This window comes from Bombus fervidus, chromosome 1 (assembly GCF_041682495.2).
Source record: "Bombus fervidus isolate BK054 chromosome 1, iyBomFerv1, whole genome shotgun sequence".
Taxonomy (NCBI): domain Eukaryota; kingdom Metazoa; phylum Arthropoda; class Insecta; order Hymenoptera; family Apidae; genus Bombus; species Bombus fervidus.
This window is the reverse complement of record NC_091517.1, coordinates 14593105-14611015: the sequence shown is the minus strand read 5'-3', so window position 1 is coordinate 14611015 and position 17911 is coordinate 14593105. Positions and strand designations below refer to the sequence as shown.

The 17911-nt window shown below is 36.2% G+C and overlaps 1 protein-coding gene across 5 annotated transcripts in view; it reads left to right on the top strand.

Moving 5' to 3' along the window:
• The window catches only part of LOC139987277 (uncharacterized), a 113328-nt gene that overhangs the window by 75817 nt on the left and 19600 nt on the right, over window positions 1-17911 (top strand). Inside the window, exon 1 of one of the 5 annotated variants that reach the window (XM_072003371.1) lies at window positions 17151-17564. The exons of the other annotated variants lie outside the window; for them this stretch is intronic. The gene's annotated coding sequence lies outside the window, so the exon portion shown is untranslated. Of the gene's footprint in view, window positions 1-17150; window positions 17565-17911 lie in introns of those variants that run through there. 5 annotated transcript variants of the gene reach the window in all.

Here is a 17911-nt window from a genome sequence, read left to right as displayed (position 1 = left end):
TTGAGAAACGACGACGTTCAGCGGTTAAGGCATTGTTTGCAACGTGCACCAACTTTCACGAAGTCGATGTCTCCGTTTGTTTTTTTCAGACAACGTGAACGTCAATCTTCATTTTCTTGCTGAGCGATTTCTGCGCGAACCAACTCCGACAGGTTGGCTCCTCGCCGACAGAACGTCAGTTTCCTACTGAATCAGTTGTATACGATATTCGGGTTTCGTTTGAGTTGCACTTGTGCAAGGAATGTATTTCATGATATCGGTAATTGATTGTGATCGTGTAAAATGTGTGGTAACAAAGATTTATTTACGTAACCCAGATATTCCCGAGCATACTTCTCTTTTAAATAATGTCTTTTCGTGTTTGAAATTTAAGTCGAATATGCGATTGTTTATTACGTTACAACTACCTATTTGTTCTAACTACGTGTACATTTACTTGTGATCAAAATTCTTTAGGTCGATAAATTGTTGCTTGTGCAAATATCGCTATCCACCGAACTTGTTTGACACTAGAACTACCACATCAGTCAAATTGACCAGTTTTATAGTTTTATTTTAAAATTCCTACTTCATGTTATATTCTTCCCAATGATGTAATGACTTTTACAACGACAACTAAAAGAATAATATAATGAATTTTACTTTGTTTTTTATGTAATCAAACTCAAAATAATTTCATATCGAAGCTACTTATACCAATACCAGTGAAAACGACTAGTACTTGTCAAAGTGTAAAAGGGTCCTGCAATCTGTTTATCGAACCCCAATTAATCAGTTTCCTTATTTTGTACAACCTTCCACACGTTTTTAAAATTTTTACCGCGTATCATTCGATATGTTGATATCAGTTATCAGGAAAATTCCGGATCGATCGTTAGATCGCTGGATGCTAACGCTAGAAATACCACAGCACTCAAAATGACTGGTTCTATAATTTTATAAATGTGTCAACACTCCTTTAGGTCGATCATGGTCCCCGATGGATTAATAATACCAAAAATGTACTACATGACATGGAATTCTTTCTCTAAGAAAATAATAAATCAATAACTATAAAAATATTCTATTATTACGTATTTTTTAAAGACCAGTCATTTCGATTGGTTTTTAAAATTCTTATCTTTTACATGTAAACACCAACAGCAACGCCAAAGTTTTTCTGGAAACGCGTTTTCGAAAGGACGTAGCATTTGTTAAACCAAGAACGAGGATTTTGCATAAAAATTGAAAGAATTTTCCAAGGTTAAATATGATTTCTAAAGTCATGAGTTTCTTTCTCAGAATATGAAACAAGATACCAACGAGCGGTGATTAATTACAATGGTGTCGTATTGTCCTTACGGTTCATTATTATTAAACAAATCCACGGTCTTGCGGATGTGGCTACCTCGATTTCTACGATTCGTGGCGCCGCATATATCGTGGTAATGAAGGCAATTCATTCGCTTATTCAGCGTGCCGTGTTCGTAGGAGTAAGACATTAATGTGTGCGCGCGCGCGATTACCGCTTCGCCAAAGCGCACCACGAATCTTGCTAGAGAAATATAAACGGCGGGGATGACGTGGGCGAAAACACGCATTGAGATGTGTTTCTTTTCTCGCCGGCTACCCACCCGCAAGTACACGTTGCCCCGTCAGTTCTCTCGTTGATTTTGCACTCTCGGGCCTGCGACAGGAAAGCGAATTGCAGCCGAATGATTCATGTGGTCACGGTGGTCGCGAACGCGTGTGCTTGCTTCGTTTCACGCAAAGGGTGCTGGCCTGTTATGTTTTGTTTCTTTTTATTTAAAAAAAATTTCTTTTTAACGTAATTGGTAAAAGATGGGAGAAAGTTTTTGGACGATATATGCATTTCACGTCCGATAGCTACGTGAAGTATTATGCGATTTTACTTTACATAAATTTTTCTCTTATTTTTTAATTCCTTTCTCTATCTTTATTCTACGGTTTTTCTGAACCTTGGAAAGTTTATGTTAATTTTTATACAGTGTTTTATGGTCTAGTACTTTAGTCGCGAACGTGTGTTCTACAAATGGCTGGTTTCGTTTAACGAAAACCGTGCTGCCTATTTTTATTTCCTTTGTATTCTTGAGAAATATTTTTCCTCGCAAACGCGGAAAAAACGCGAGAGATTTTCCTGCTTTTATCTGCCTTGGCTTGTCGTGGGTATTGAACAGTTTATGTTAAATTTCATAAATGCAAGTTTGGTATCTTTAAAGTTCTGTTTCAATGTTTCTGCAAAATTGCAGTATTGGTATTTATTCTGTGAGAGATGTGAATTTTAAATACGTATAGCTTTATCAGTTAAAAATATATATAGTTTTCCTAGTTAGAAGAGTTGATTATCCGATATCGAGTTTACCGTGTGATCGAAGATAATGAGCTGACTGACACTAGAACGTTTATTGTGGCTAATGTCAGTAGGGTAACATTTGAAATTAAAATTTGTTATTTCAACAGTTCATACTACTCCCATTCAAATCAAAATACGGTGAACGATCCATCGATTGTTTTAGTAGTGTACTATATATCTAATTTAACACTGAAATATCTGAATAATCCATATGCTTTTCGTGTATCTAATTATTTAACTTTGTCGACCCAATGGAATAAAACGTCGTGAAACGAATATACAAAAATCTCATTGCGATATAACCACGAAAGACAATGAGAACCAAGAAAGAAAAATATAAAAGCTATTAAATTATGTTATTAATATATCTGCATAACTTATGGTACTTCTTTTGTATTTCGCTATTCACGATCCTCGATAGCTTTATTGATTCCGCTAAATATCTTCCGAGCAATTGCTCATGCTCGTAGCGTTCGCTTGTATTTCGTATCGACCAATTAATCATTTCCCAGCTGGCGCGTGCATAAAATGTTGAAATTGTCCTGGCTGATCGCGTCGAACGTCTCAACCAGTACTTCCACTTACTTAATCAATCTTCACGAACGAATGAATATTGAAAACTCGTGTATCTGCCGGAAAAGTTCTCTTACACGCGTGTTCGACTATGATAATCGCATAGATGATAAATTCAGGTAGTATCATTTCTAACGATACATCGTTTATCCTCTTTTCATTTTAATTGACTTATGGAATCGGAAGAAGCACAGGTAGGAGTTTGGTAAACGAGCACTCATTTAGGACAAAGTATCAATATGCGTTGTGCTGTTACTCGTCAATTAATTGTACCAGGTATTTGAGTTTATATTTGTAACTGCTTTGTATTAATAGTAATTGTGATTCAATCTTGTTTTGACTCGAGCTTGCTACGATCTGTGGATTCTAATCAAATTAATCTGGTTTTTATTATTTCAAGAGACTTTGTAATTGTATCGTAATGGTAAGAAAGAAAAAATAGGTATTCTTCCTATCTTTTTTAAGATCGAGAGATCTTCAAAAATGACATAAAATATATTTGTCTGTTAAACGAAAAAGATTTCAAGAACCTTGTTACAGGGTATTAGTTCTGATATGTTAGATTCGTCGTCGAATGATAGAAATCTTTTGTTTGATAATAACAAATTTTGGAGAAAATTAAAAAACACATAGCTAAAAGACAAGGATTCGTAAGGAGAACTGGACGAATCCCATGTGTAAGTTCTCAAAGCAAGAAATAAATTCCAAGATAAAAACATATTTAAATCGAAAACTATCCAGGAACTGTAGCGAAATGAAAGAAGTTATAACTAAAGAGTTAATCGCTTATCGTATAAATCCATTCAAAAAAGATCTCACTTTATCCTTCTTCGTTTTTTCTCCGACTGGATTCGCGATTAAATTATCGTCCCATCAAAACGTGTACCTGTTCGTCCACACATAGAAAACACTACGAAATAGCCATGTTCGAAAATATCGAGGTCACCGTGCAATCACCAGGACGAAACGATGCAACGAACACGAATTTCAGGTTTTCGTGGCGAAAAAAATTATTAGAATGGGTTAATGCGTAATAAAGTTGGTCCATCGTGTTTCTTAGCCTGTGTCGCTTTAATTGGCGACTGGTTTCGGAACCAGTCTTCTTTCTCTCTCTCTTGTGTGCCTTCGCTCACCGATGCGTCGGTCTCGCGTACCATTCACAAACAACGTCATGAATGAGTTCTCACCCTCGTCGCGCCATCGGGAACCATTTTTTCCTTTCCTTTCTTCTTTATTTAACGATACACGCAGTCGATATAACTGTATTGGTATAACTGCGCCGTCTATTCGTACGTCATACTCGCGTAAAATTGTAAATTACGCTTCTTCCTACGAACGTTGATTGCATTTTATGATCTTAATCCTCGGCATAATGCTGCACGCCGAAGCGTGAGGTATATTTATTTTAACGATTTAAGTAACACGTCGTGAGAGTTCCTTTTCTTTCCTTTATCGTTTATTCCGTATGGATCAGAGTTGTTTCGTAGAAAGGATTAGTAGAAGTAGAATGAACATCTTTTATGCGCTCGGTTTACAATGTCCAAGTGTGAAGAGAGTGAAATCCTGTGTGGAAGAAACGATTTCGACGGATAGTAAAACAAGCTGGAAAATTGCTTTCGTACGTAGTACGTTGCAAAGCGGATCAAGGGATCGTGAAACGCGTACTAAATTGGCAAGCACTTGGTTGATGTTAAATTGACTGTTATTAGACCCGACGAATGCTATATCGACTTACTTGATACACGCATATCAATCTCTGGAATTAAAGAGTTAAAGTGTGTTCCTTGTAAATTAATTAATTAATCGTAGCCGTAGCTTCGATACTTTCTAACGTTAATAGGATTTCACTCGTTTTCTACTTCCGTCAGTTTTAATCAAGGAACTTATCCATATCTTTGATTGATAAATTATTTATAGAGCTCGGAGAGAAAGTGGTGCGTGTAACGAAATCTTTAATTTGAGTAATTTTATAGAAAAATCTGTATGCTTTCGAACATTAAAATACATCGCTACAGGCAATAATAGAAAGGTAGAAATTTATTAACCGTTTCTAGTAGTGACCATGGTAATAATAATGCTAATAATAATAACATGGACTATTTGCTTAAAAAAAAGAAGTACGTGTAATTTTTAAAGTAGCAAAAATGGAAAAATGAGAAAACTATAACAATGTAATCTCATTACAAATAATATTGAGACGCATAGTGGTTTTTGCAAGAAGCTACATATACACACTTTATTATATATCACTTTTCCACAGGTCCTCGTTATTTAATTATATCTATTATTTTTCTGTCCCGTTATTTTCCATTACATACATTATCTATTACTTCTTCCCACACCAGTAAGTATTAATAAATCTAAGAGAAAAAATACTAGAAATGGCTTGGACAGCTTAATTAGTCAAAACGCAGGTCGCAACTTTCTTCACGGATAAATTTCCAGGGAGCCACTGGCGAACGAAGTTTTTCAATTAAGCTCGTCTACCCCCCTGTTGCGTGCTTTCTCTGTGGGGTTTCCTCGCATGCTAAGACGTCAAATCGCTCACGTTACAAGCCCTTAATAGCCAACGTCCGCAAATTGCCGTACAGCCTCGCTTCGACGGCTGGAAAAATGCGCGATTGTCGAGGGATCACTTTGGAGAAGCTGGTCTTGCGAGGCGTGTCTGAGCAATCGCGTATAAATCACGCGACGACCAGGGTTAAGGAAGTCATTATTAAAGTATGGGCGAGAATCACGTCGTTGTGCGCGAGTCATGAGTGATACGACGTCTAACGGATTTGACGATTAGCCTCGGACACGTTGCTCTTGCTCTACAGCTACTCGTGGGCGTTTTACACCCGGTAGTTGTCAAACGGTTACCACTGGTTCTTATGCAGTTGATTAAGTGCGTCGAGCACTTGACCCTTGCTTCCAGAATCGCGAAAGCCGCACGATGAAAAATCGCGGGACGCGATTAGCAGCCTGAATCCAATTCACGCTCTACTTCGCGGTTTATGATGGTTTCATCTTCTTTTGAAAAAGGTAAATTTGTTCGTTGACGTTGGCAAAATATACCGCAACTACGTGAACTTCTTTCTTACGAAAGATTTTATAATTAGATCGTAAATTTATATTTGTTACACAAGATCCGGGATTTTGTCATTTCAGAGCCCAGCAAAAGATAAAGAAGAATGGCATCGCATCATGAAACGCAGTAAACTGTGACAAATATTTGCATGTATGTTACAATATGTAATACTTCGTTTAATTCCACTGTTTAGTTAGACTTTAATTGTTTTACATCACTGGATTCCTAAAGTTATCGGTTGAGAAGTAGAAATCAGAGAGTCTGATAGATTTTGTTTCTGTAGAATTCAGAAGAAATTTAGGTTCGCTTGAGTTTGCTTGTCAGCCTCTTGAAGGGAAAGGTTTTGAATTACAGTATAGCAACGGACTTGAAGTTTTCTTCTTTCGTAGTACAGGTAACGATAACAAAGGAGTTGTCAAGTTAATTGCAGAATTGCAGAATCTCTGATATAAGAAACTAAAAAGAAACGAAGAAACTTATGAATCGTTTTCTACGAAATGTCTATTATATATTCGCTTCCCGACTCGTAGCAAAGAAGCGCGTGGTCCGCCAAGCACCTTGTGCATATTACCGTTTCTTCGACTGTACAGGAGCAGTGGAAGAAGTCGGCAATGGCTGGTAATGGGACAACTTCTTCGAGCATCCAAGGTATCCAGGTGTTACGGTATAATTTACAAGAAGGGGAGTAATGTTACTTCTCGATGTAACCTCGTTCCAGGCATCGATGTCCCCTCGAGGGCAGCGCGTAGGAGAGTTTATAATACGTAGATCGAATCAGGTTCGGCTCGTCTTACCGATCTCGAGCTTGTGCATTAATCGTTATTTTATGTAAATTGTACCAAATCGATTGGAATATTGAAAGAGGAAGAAAATGAGGAAATCAATGGAAAAAAGTCAGCGATGGATAAAGACGAGGAAATGCCGGGGGACGAAGAAAGAGAAATCGTTTATCGAATAATCTAAACGCGTCCCGCGCTTATTTATCGATACTGATAAATACTTTTTGCTTATATTTGCTATGCGTTTCTCGACTCATTAGAAAAATCCATTCGACTAGTTCCTCCTTGATACACGATCATTGGGTAGGAGTAGTCTTTGTTCGTCTCGGTGATTATTCCATAAAATCTACGGCCATTAAAACGCACGCTATGAAAAGAGAAAAACGAGGAAACAAGAATGAATTAGCAGCTCGTTATCGGTGGAAAGACTGGCGAGTATGAAATTGTAGGTTGCTTGGTGACAAGCAGAAACTATGAATTACATTTTGTAACGTTACCCTAGTTGCTGTATACGCAACGGTGTTTGGAACGCAGACAGATAGCGAGATGGACAGGAAACCTCGCCAACAACGTTTCCGCGCGTAAAATCCACGCCAATCGTCCGAACGCTGTTTGTTTTACTATGCTTCCTCGTTACCGAACACCGTAAGCGACGACGTAAATGAATGGTTGCACGGTCATTAAGACGCGTCGTCTAACCAGGAGTAATTGCAACGTCAAGGGGATCGTAAAATCGTCACGACGCAACTGTTGGATTCTTGCAGCCATTCTGTCGATGGTTTTCCACTCTGACAAGGATATTTATAACAACGAACACGCATTCAGCTTCGGGTTAAGCGACGTTCTTCGCTATTATTTCAGGAATTTGCAATCTCTAGGGTCTACCGCATAAACGAACTGTTGGTATCCTTTGCCTTTCTTAGTTTTTCGAATGTTCTCTGTAGTTTTTTCCTGGGTTGTTAAATGATTACGAAGGAAGAAAATTGAATATAACAAGCTAGGGTTATTTGAGTCGGCTAACTTTCGACATCTTGAAATTCAATTGTGAACTCCGCGTAGAATAATCAAACTTGTTGCATATTATGAAATATCATTGGTCTTTGCTATAACGACGAAAGAACGAGAGAATATCGCGTACTTTAGGTTTCTTGAATCAACGAGGAGGCATTTACGAGAACTAATAAAATGAACAACAAAATTGTTCGCAAAACTAATGTGATGTACACAGGCTACTGAATTATATTATTATAATTCCGAATGGGGATATTAATATTTGACGAACGAACAACTTCTTTCACCTCGATGAGTAAAAGTTACATACTTCGAGAAAAATGTGCTCATCGAGCTGTCAATCTATAAAATATACTTCCGTTTTCGAACGTAGATCGCTTAAGAATCGTTCATAATCAAATTTAGCGAACTTTACGAGGCAAATTATAATACTTAGCTTGTTTGAAATATCCTTCTGATTCATATAATTCTACTTTCACCCTACTTCGTGTGGATCACCCTTGTAAAAAAGATAATCGCGTGTTTCATTCGGATCTTTATCTGAAACTATATCTTGCATTCTAGACTGATCTACACAAAACCAGTTTTTTCTTTTTTCCTTTGCTACAAAGAACGGGCGCCAATGTGCATTAGCTAGTGGCATTAAATGAATCCTATGCACAAAGGATTTATCGCGTTATCGAAGTGCTAAAATAGTATCGTTAATATCCGATTTGATCATTGTTTAATATATTGCAAGAGACATGCTTTTATGTGTTTTCGTTATCATTGATGTTTCGCGATAAGGAATTAGGTATTAATCATCCGTTTCCTTTTTTTACAGTAGAATTTATGTTTCGTGGAAATGCTAATAAAAATAGTGCATATATTTTAATTAATAATTCCTTACGTTCATTAACAAGCTTGTTTATTACATAACGAAGTATATAATTAGGCTATATTATAGCTTCTAATATGCACATATATTGTAATTCAGAATCACAAGGCAAACACGTATGAATTCACTTTTCTTAATTTTATAATTTTAATGTAAATCTGAATGTTATTTGGTGGTTAATATACTTACAGAGTTGGAAGAAAGACTTTTTAAATCCAAAGGTACAAACCTTGCGAAACTTCCCGAAATCTTTTCATTACGAAAATATCTAGGAAGTTTCATAATGAACCGGATCGTAGAACGTTATGACAATCGAAATTCAAGATGAAATAAAGATAAGAAAATTGATAATACAAAATACTGTAAAATATGAGAAATGTCAGGTTTGTCTCCTGTGATCTTCGATTATATGATAATTAATTATTAGATGATGTGTTATGTGCAACGTATTGCAAGATAATTCGAAATGAAGATTCAAATCGTCTAAATAAAAAGTAAGACCAAAAACGTGGTACTTTCAAAAGGTATGAATAAAATGTGATGAAGTAATCATACACAGTTTGTGATTATGAGGCGCCAGTGCTATCGCACTGGAAAACTGCAAGTAATATACGTACTCATCGATATTATCGGAAATCAGTAAGATCTTGTTGGTATATGATTCAAAGCAAGGCGTCTATCAGTTTCCTTTCTGCTAAGTATCGACATCCTATCGCGAATCTTCGTTTATCGAAATTTCATAATAATGTCTATTGCACGAAGAATTTATTCTCGGAGACATTCACAAAGTTAGCAACCACTTTAGATATACCTTGATCGATTGTTCCTTATTTTTTTTAAGCAATTAGAACAATTAAAATCGAAACTTAATTATTTATCCGAGTTCTATGTATATAGTAACTTGTGTAATGAATTTATTATTTATCTCAATACGACCAAATTCGATCTTATAAGATTCATATTTGAATTGGTGTGAGAGGTGATCAGATATTTCCTCTGTGAAGTATAAACATACAATTGTATATGATATCATCGAAATTAGAAAAATATAATCGAACTTTGTCCTGTGCAATTGAATTTTCTGTAACCAGACTTATCAGATCTGACCAGACGACTGTAGAATCTATTGTTACTAGACTCTATCAGACTTTATTGAAAATAATCAAATTACAATCCATTGTACCCTATCGAGCATCACTAGGATCTATTGAACGTCACAATAGTCGATTGGAGTCCATTGATTTCATAAATCATATTCGCTCGAAGCGTTACGGACTTTATCAAACATTATACAACACGATAAAAAATTAGTAGACTTCGTTAGACCGTATTAAACGCAATCTAATGTTGCTTGACTTTCTCGAATTTGATTAGTCATTCTCGGAATTTGAGAAACTCGATTGAACATTGACACGACGTTCATAGCCGTAACAATAGATTGAACTTATAATCATAGATGATTAACATGCCAATTATGCCATCATCTGTATTTCAATTCCATGGGTTAAGGTTAATGTCCTACTTCGAAATTTTGAATCTTCAGTTTAGATTTGCAATTAGATGTATTTTTCAGATCCAGATCTTGTATTCGAGATCGAATTCGTGATCGAAACTTGAGTTTCAGATCTGAGTTTATTATACCGAATGTTAATATCTGTGTGTTGTGCGCGAGTTGGATTCTGGATTGATCTCGTAGTTGAGATTTAAATCAGAAATTTAGCTTTAAGATTGGAATCGTCTTCAACACTGAGGTTCTGATTCTCAGATCAGAATTTAGGCTTGAATTTGTTGCTGGAATCCACCGTGAACACTGAGGTTCTGATTCTCAGATCAGAATTTTGACTTGAATTTATTGCTGGAATTCAACCAATTTCGATGTTCGTTCATAGCTGAGATTTCTGTTTCTTGGTTCTTTAATTTCGGTTCGTGACACTTGGAAATTAAATTCAAAATTTGGTTTGCATCGGAATTTGAATTCAGATCGTTTAGATCCAAGCGTCGGGGTCTAGATTTACATTTACCGCTATATACTTTGTCAATGTACAATTCAGTATGATATAATCTTGATCGTGGGGAAGATCCGTAAGATATTACAATTGGGAGTCTATGATAGGATCTCTTGAACCTTATTCCAATTAAAATCTTTTCGATTCATTCTTTCTGATAAAATAGTGTGGATTGATGTCGTTTGATACGCGATCTAGCTGTATGTAATTGCATGCAATCGTATCTGATATGTTAAATTGAATTTCATCGTGCGATTAGATCTCCAACGATTAACTAATGATATAGAATTCTATGCAAACAAGATTGACTACATTTTTCGATATTTGTTATTATGTAGCGATCTGCTACACTATCCACTAAGTTATAATTAGATCCAGTGACTGTGTTTTAATAGGAAAGCTATCTAGTACGACTAACTGCCTCTAGATCATATAAATCATGAACGACAATATAAAATATAAATTTTTCTCCATACGTAAACTTGAATCGCGAGCCACGATTGGATCGCGTTCCATTGTGTGTAACATTTTAATAGGTTCTTATCTGTCGTACGCTATCAATGTCGCCGATGAAAGACAATTTGTATGTCAAACCGAATTATCTTCATCGATCAATGATCTGTGACCACACATACGTTCATGCGGCGCTGTATACCTTCATTTAGCTATGTAATGACGATAATAACGATCGTTATTGCGCAACTAAAATGAGTAATTACATAACATTGAATACTATCAGGAAACCTAAAAAAATAAAAAGAATAATGGAGAGATTATTATCATTACGAGATGCAATTTACTTGTAATTCCGACGAAACTCGTCGAACTATAAAGTTTCTTGTACAAGTTTAAATCGTTCTCGACTGGCAATTAAAGTGCAGCCTTTCTATCCGGTCCGCGATCGAACAACACGACCTGATCACCGCCGATCGATCCGTAATATTCGCCAATCGATATTTCACTATGCCTCCCCGATAATGTACAGTAATAGCGTGCCATTTGCATTCGAGTCGAATACGCGGACCAAGGCGATACCAAACGTCATAACTTGTCCATTATTCATAAATAACATTTCAATTAAAGCACGATCTGCCCGAGCGTTTTGCAATTTTTCCGCCGTTTTACGAGGACACTTCGAAGCAAGATCGTTTGATTTCCTCGCGATACCGTAAATTACAATTATTTTGATTCGCGTATGTAAAAGGTCGTTCGAGTAGGGGGATTTTTCAAGATTCAGTAGGAAGATTGTAAATTATTCATCTACGACGCGTGTCGCAAAAGTAAAAGCCAGATTACTGTATCGTTATCGTACGTCGAAATCGAGTTCGTATATATTCTACACAAAGGGTTGTTCCATCAAGGAGGAGAAAGTTTCTCGATTTTCGATCGTAGGTGGATATTTTTCATGCACATCGTGATACGGTTTCGTGATCAGTTTCACTTTCTACCAAAAGCTCGCTTCCTGCCTCCGCACTTATGACGAAATGCTTTACGACGCGGAATTCCTCGGTTTATCTTTCCCGATGAATCATGTGCGTGTTCCTAGAGCCGATATTTCTAAGGATAGACGATTCATTGCTCCTAACGAATCTTCTAAATGCCCACTTCGATTTATTCTCATCGATAATAAGAGGAAACTATGCGTAGCTTTACTTCTTGTATTCAGTGTTGTCCCTATTTCTACGTTTCTTCGTATAAAGCCGGAAGAGCTAACTTAACGATTAATCATACGATAAATTGGTACACTAACGGTAAAATAGAAAATTTGATTTACTTCTTCGTTTGTTATATTCCCTATCGATTATGATAGTTTTTTTTTTTTTACTTATCTCTACTTCCTTATCCGTTTCGAAAATTTTTACCCCTGTGATGAACGATCGAAGAATGGACCACTCAACGAGCAAATTATTAAAAATATCTGAATTTTAGCTTATGTGGGTAGAGTTTAATTCTTGAGAAACCAGGCCGTTAATTTATAAAGTTGATCAATTAAAGTTCCGCGTGTTTCAAATATTCCTCTCTAAGAAGATTATATTAAAACGTATACTATAAAAATTATCTAGTATCTTCTTCCAAACTATACAATCTTCTCAAAGATGAAAAGTATAACATTTGTAATATTTTTACGAAAAGCACACCGTACATACGTTTGGGATTTCGATGCGTATCTTTACACAATGTTACCGGCATTTACCAATCAAGATACGCTCATGCAAAAACGAATTAATTCACCGCACAGCGTGTCGAATCGGCGGACACGTGTTCGCGGTTTCGTGAGTCAGGATAACGCAGGAAGGTGTTTGTGACGTTCGGAGCAAGGTGTTCGTGACGTGCCGCTGAGTCTACATCCGATTAGCCATCCACGTCGACGTGTATCGCTGATAAGTCGCGATGATTCAAGCGACGTTCGAAATGTCAGTGCAAGAGGAAACGAGGGCAAGTATGCCGAATCCTTCCAGCTAAACAGTAATTCGATCATCACCGGTGAAAAAACCTAGATAAGAGATTCCGACACCGTCTGTCGCCGAATACCTGCGCGTTATCAACGATTTCGTAAGAGGAGCAGCTATAAATGACCGGTGATGTTATTATACGCTGTGGTCACACGAGTAGCGAAACGATGGACGTTAATTTCGATGGATATTTCAGGCTGCGGTGTAGTAGAATTTAGTTTTATCTCTTATTTATTTGAAAGAGATTTTGGTTAGTGACTGATTAACACGTTCAATACGCAAGACACGGATCGGAGTCAGCATATATCTTTTTCTTTTATTTTATTCTTATGTACTTTTTAATACGCCTTAGATCTTCATGATAGACCTATACATGTACTTACTTTTAAAAAGTCACAAAAATGTAGACTTCAAAATTTGCTCGTTGAAACGAGAGTCGCATTTGTATAAAATGTGTGAAATGAATTTTTATGATCTAGTGGGTTTACCCAAACGCGAACTTCTATTATATGAACGAGAAATCGTAGATAGCGAATCAGTGAATTTATTCCATACTATTGTCTGACCTCTTACTGTTATATAAACTCCAGTTATAAAATCCTATGAATTCCACATATGATCGCACGTATGATATCGTCCCTCGATAAATGAAGTTCTATTGTAATATCCATTTAAATGAATTCCCGTTGATCGAATCCGTTTTTCTGAATGCGAACAATTATATAAAATGATAACGAATCATTGGAAGCATGGAAAACGATTGGATTCCTATGATATGAAACCGTTTGTTCCTCGAAAGGTTTATGTAATCGGAGGTCTGCCGTAACATGAGTATCGATATTATTATAACGTGCGTCATAACACACGTTTTTTTCAATGCTCGAGTGAGCACACCGATAATCCGAAATTATAATCCAAATTTCCAACGTGGCGGCGATAATCCGAAATGATATTCCTAATCCGCTTACGATTACGCGGTAGCCGCGCTTTCATCAAACCGGTGAACGCCCACTCGATTTCATCGAACTTCCCATGAGTTCTTGAGCTACTAGCGAAAAGAGGATTCCACCGAATGGATGATAAACAGGCTGATTCGTGGAATCTGTTGGTGAGTTAGTTTCTCGGTGACGGAGACCGTGATAATGGTTTCGTAAGATCTGCTGATGGATCTTGCGATTATGTAGATGAGTGCATATTTTGGAATCTTTGAATACGTTTGATAGAGTTTGTCAAGCAAAAGCGATCATGTAAGATACACTCACGAATGGTTTGTATTTAGGGAAGTGAAGTTACTGGTGAAATAAATTACATTATTTGAGAAAGTAGGAAAAATGTATGTTTTAAAGAAATGTTTGTGTAACATTTAAATTATATACCGAGTATTTAGTTGTGTCATAAATGCTTCTTGTACAATACATGTACGAAAACAGGATTAATTTATGTATGTTGCAAAACAACCCAATATTTACTGTCCATTAATGATAAATATTTATTATGCAATACCTGATAAATATCATGAATTTCATTTGAAATAGAAAACGAGCAGTTAATTCACTCTAATTACTTACTACTTTTACCGACAAGCGTTCTCTACTATTTAGTAAGAATTTTTGACCGACATTCCTCTGTTTCCTGTTCTTTTAATTGCCGTTCGAGCGATTTCACAAGTGTTTGGCAATAGAGACGATCCACGATAAGACTGTTCTCGGATCGTTGTTTAAAAGTAGATGCAATCAGATCGAGAGTGATTTGCATGGAATAAGCTTTACGATCGTAAAGAAAACACGACGCAGTTACGATGCAAAGCAGTCGACATTTTAACCGAGCCGTTTCGTGTTCACGATGATATTTAAAAATCGTGAAGACCTTTCCCTGTTTATAGTCTCGTTTGACTGTTGCAATCATTTCATTAATTAAAAAAAAAAAAAAAAAAAATGAAACGATCTTAAAATACCGACAGAATTGGAAATTTGAGTACACTTGACAGGCTATATTTATTATATAATTATACTGCATTGTTTAGTATAATTACATAGTATAGAAATGTAGTATAGTAACAATTATAATTCTATAGTATAGGAATGATAATTGTATTTTAAAATAAACATTTATTCACCTCATTTTTTTTAATGAAATAATTTATAGTAATTGATTTATAAATCACTTCACCGATGCCATTGACTCTCTAATACATTCGCCTAATAAATTGGAAAATTAATAATTCAGTGCAACAGGTTTCCGTAATTTAACCACCTACACAATATTTTATATTGTACACTCAGGTGTGTGCGCTTCTTGCTTCGGTCGTCGGAGTCGCGTGGACTTTTTGTCACGAAGCCAAACTGGTTCCGCGAGACTGTGTAATAGGACACCATAAATCTTCCTTTTCTCATCAGAAATATTTTAGCCTCCCTCCTTCCGCAATTAATAAAGTCGCGCCGTTACTTCTTCATCGTTTAAATTAATATGTAAAAAATTAATCGAAACGCTTATGAGGTAAACGCCTATAATGAAACAATTCCATTCCCGCTGAAAATTTGTTCTCGTTTTGTTTTAACGAAGCTTCTGTATTTGATGTAATAAATTATGAAGCTTAAGAAAATGCATGTAATCATATTTGGCTTCTGAAAAACTCGTTTTTAAAATACATTGATTTGTCTTAAGATTTTCGAATAGCGGCGTACCACACTGTATCGATTACAAATGGACAAATTCAAGATCTACGAGGTAGAAATGCTCGAAAATACATTTAAACGAGTATTTGATAGATCGCGCGCGTGAAACCGTGGAAAATCGTTTGCCACCCCGTTTACCGTTCGAAATGTAACTCTCGTCCATTACATTACGTGAGAAGGCGTGTTTACACGGTGTGAAAGGCGTCGCGGCTTCAGGACGGACCAATCGATGATTTCTCGAGAGTCATTAACTCATATAACGAATGATCCTGAGAGCGGTGAGCGTTTGCTGGATCTGTAATACCGCCATGCTATAGCTATGCCTGTCAATCGCGTCGGTTTCAAGAAATCACGGACAGTTTCGCGATCTAAAAACCGACAACGACTGCTCGTTTCACCCTACTTTCAGGTGAAAATCCATCGAATTTCTTTTCGTGTCTTACTGCTGTCTAACTCTCTAACTCCCGTACGCATTCAAATTGCAAATTGATAATTCTACTCAGTGTGTCAATTCATAGCAGCGCCAGTAGAATCTTTGGTTTCGTTTGTTTTTCAATCTTTTCAGTAAGAAATTATAATTTTCAATAGAAAGTTTTCGATAAAAATGAAACATCGTGGTTTGGAAATCGGAAGATTAAATATTTAAAAAATTATTCGCAAATTTGGCAGAGTAATGTGAAAAATATTAAAAGTTATTATACAATTTAACAAATATTATAGATTATCGATAGATCGATATTAATATATACCTGTAGACGTTTAAAAAATTGTCTACTGCGAGTAAATCCGACAGAATAAACTAGCGATAGATATTTTTAGCTATGAACGGCTTTCAAGACATTTTCATGTAATTTATTTATTTGATCGTGACCGGAAAGCGTAGGTTCAATGTTTAGATTTGAGTTTTTATATTCTCTGATTTTACCTGTTTAGTTATCCTTGAAAGCTTTTCCATTTTATCATATATATTATAATGTACATAATATCGCGACATAAACTCGTTGGTTTAGTTTTTGGGATTTTAGTTTAGTTAGCGTTTAGTTTTTAGTTAACGAAGCAAAATATTTACTGTCGTTAAATCACGCGGAAAATTGGTAAAAATAAAGTCGAGAACCATGTTCGAAGGAGAATGCCACACGTGCAACGCTCGAGTTTGAATGCATCAATTCGATAGGTCAGTGCATGTCTGACACGAACGTAATTGGTATCTATCGGAAACACGTCAAGATAAGATATCGGTTAACAACGTTATCGTGCTCGTCCGTGTGACGTGAAACGTGGTTGTCTTCTTTTAACCGAAACGCCGGCGTTTAACTTGGCCTCGTTACTTTTATCGACAAATCTTAAAGATCGATCCAGTCTAGCGCAACGTTTCGCGTCGCGCGATCGTGTCTTCTCCCTGATATTAACACCGTACTTTGCTATTTGTGATACGCCGTTTTCAGTCATCCAGTGAAATATATTCTCAAATAATCGAAATAAAATTCATTATTTTCGTTGTGCTCCATTTCGCGTAATAAATATAAGCTTCGTGGCATGTTGCTCTGCTACAATTGTATTCAACTGAAGTAAAATTCAGTTGCGGTGCGGGTTTATGATGTCATAAGTGACATGTACTAGGTATATTTTTCTTTGGAAACGCGTAGACGTAAAATCGAACTGTTTTTACCGTGGTACATAAACTAACACGTTTTCGAACGAAAGTTCCTGTGGATAGACGTTAATTGATGATGTTCTACTGAGGTGTTAAATTAATCATCGACGGAGGTATCGATAAGACTTTATTAGAAATTCCTCTATTACGGGTTCTCTCGTTATAAATAGAAACGAAGAAGAGAAATATAATACCTTAAGTCAATTTTTCATTATCAAGATTAAATCTTGATCGACCGGGCTGAGTTGTACGGTTGTTGGGTTTCTAACCATTAATCTTGTTTATCGTTTTCTTCTTTGTTTTCTTTTTTTTTTCATACGTCATTTATTATTTTCTGTTATCTTTTTTACATAATATAGGTTATTGCAATTTTCTGCTTTCTTGTTTTCTTCTTTTTGCATTTATATGGCTGTGTATGTATATCTGGTAATAAAAGAACTAAAGAAAACGAGAGAGAAAG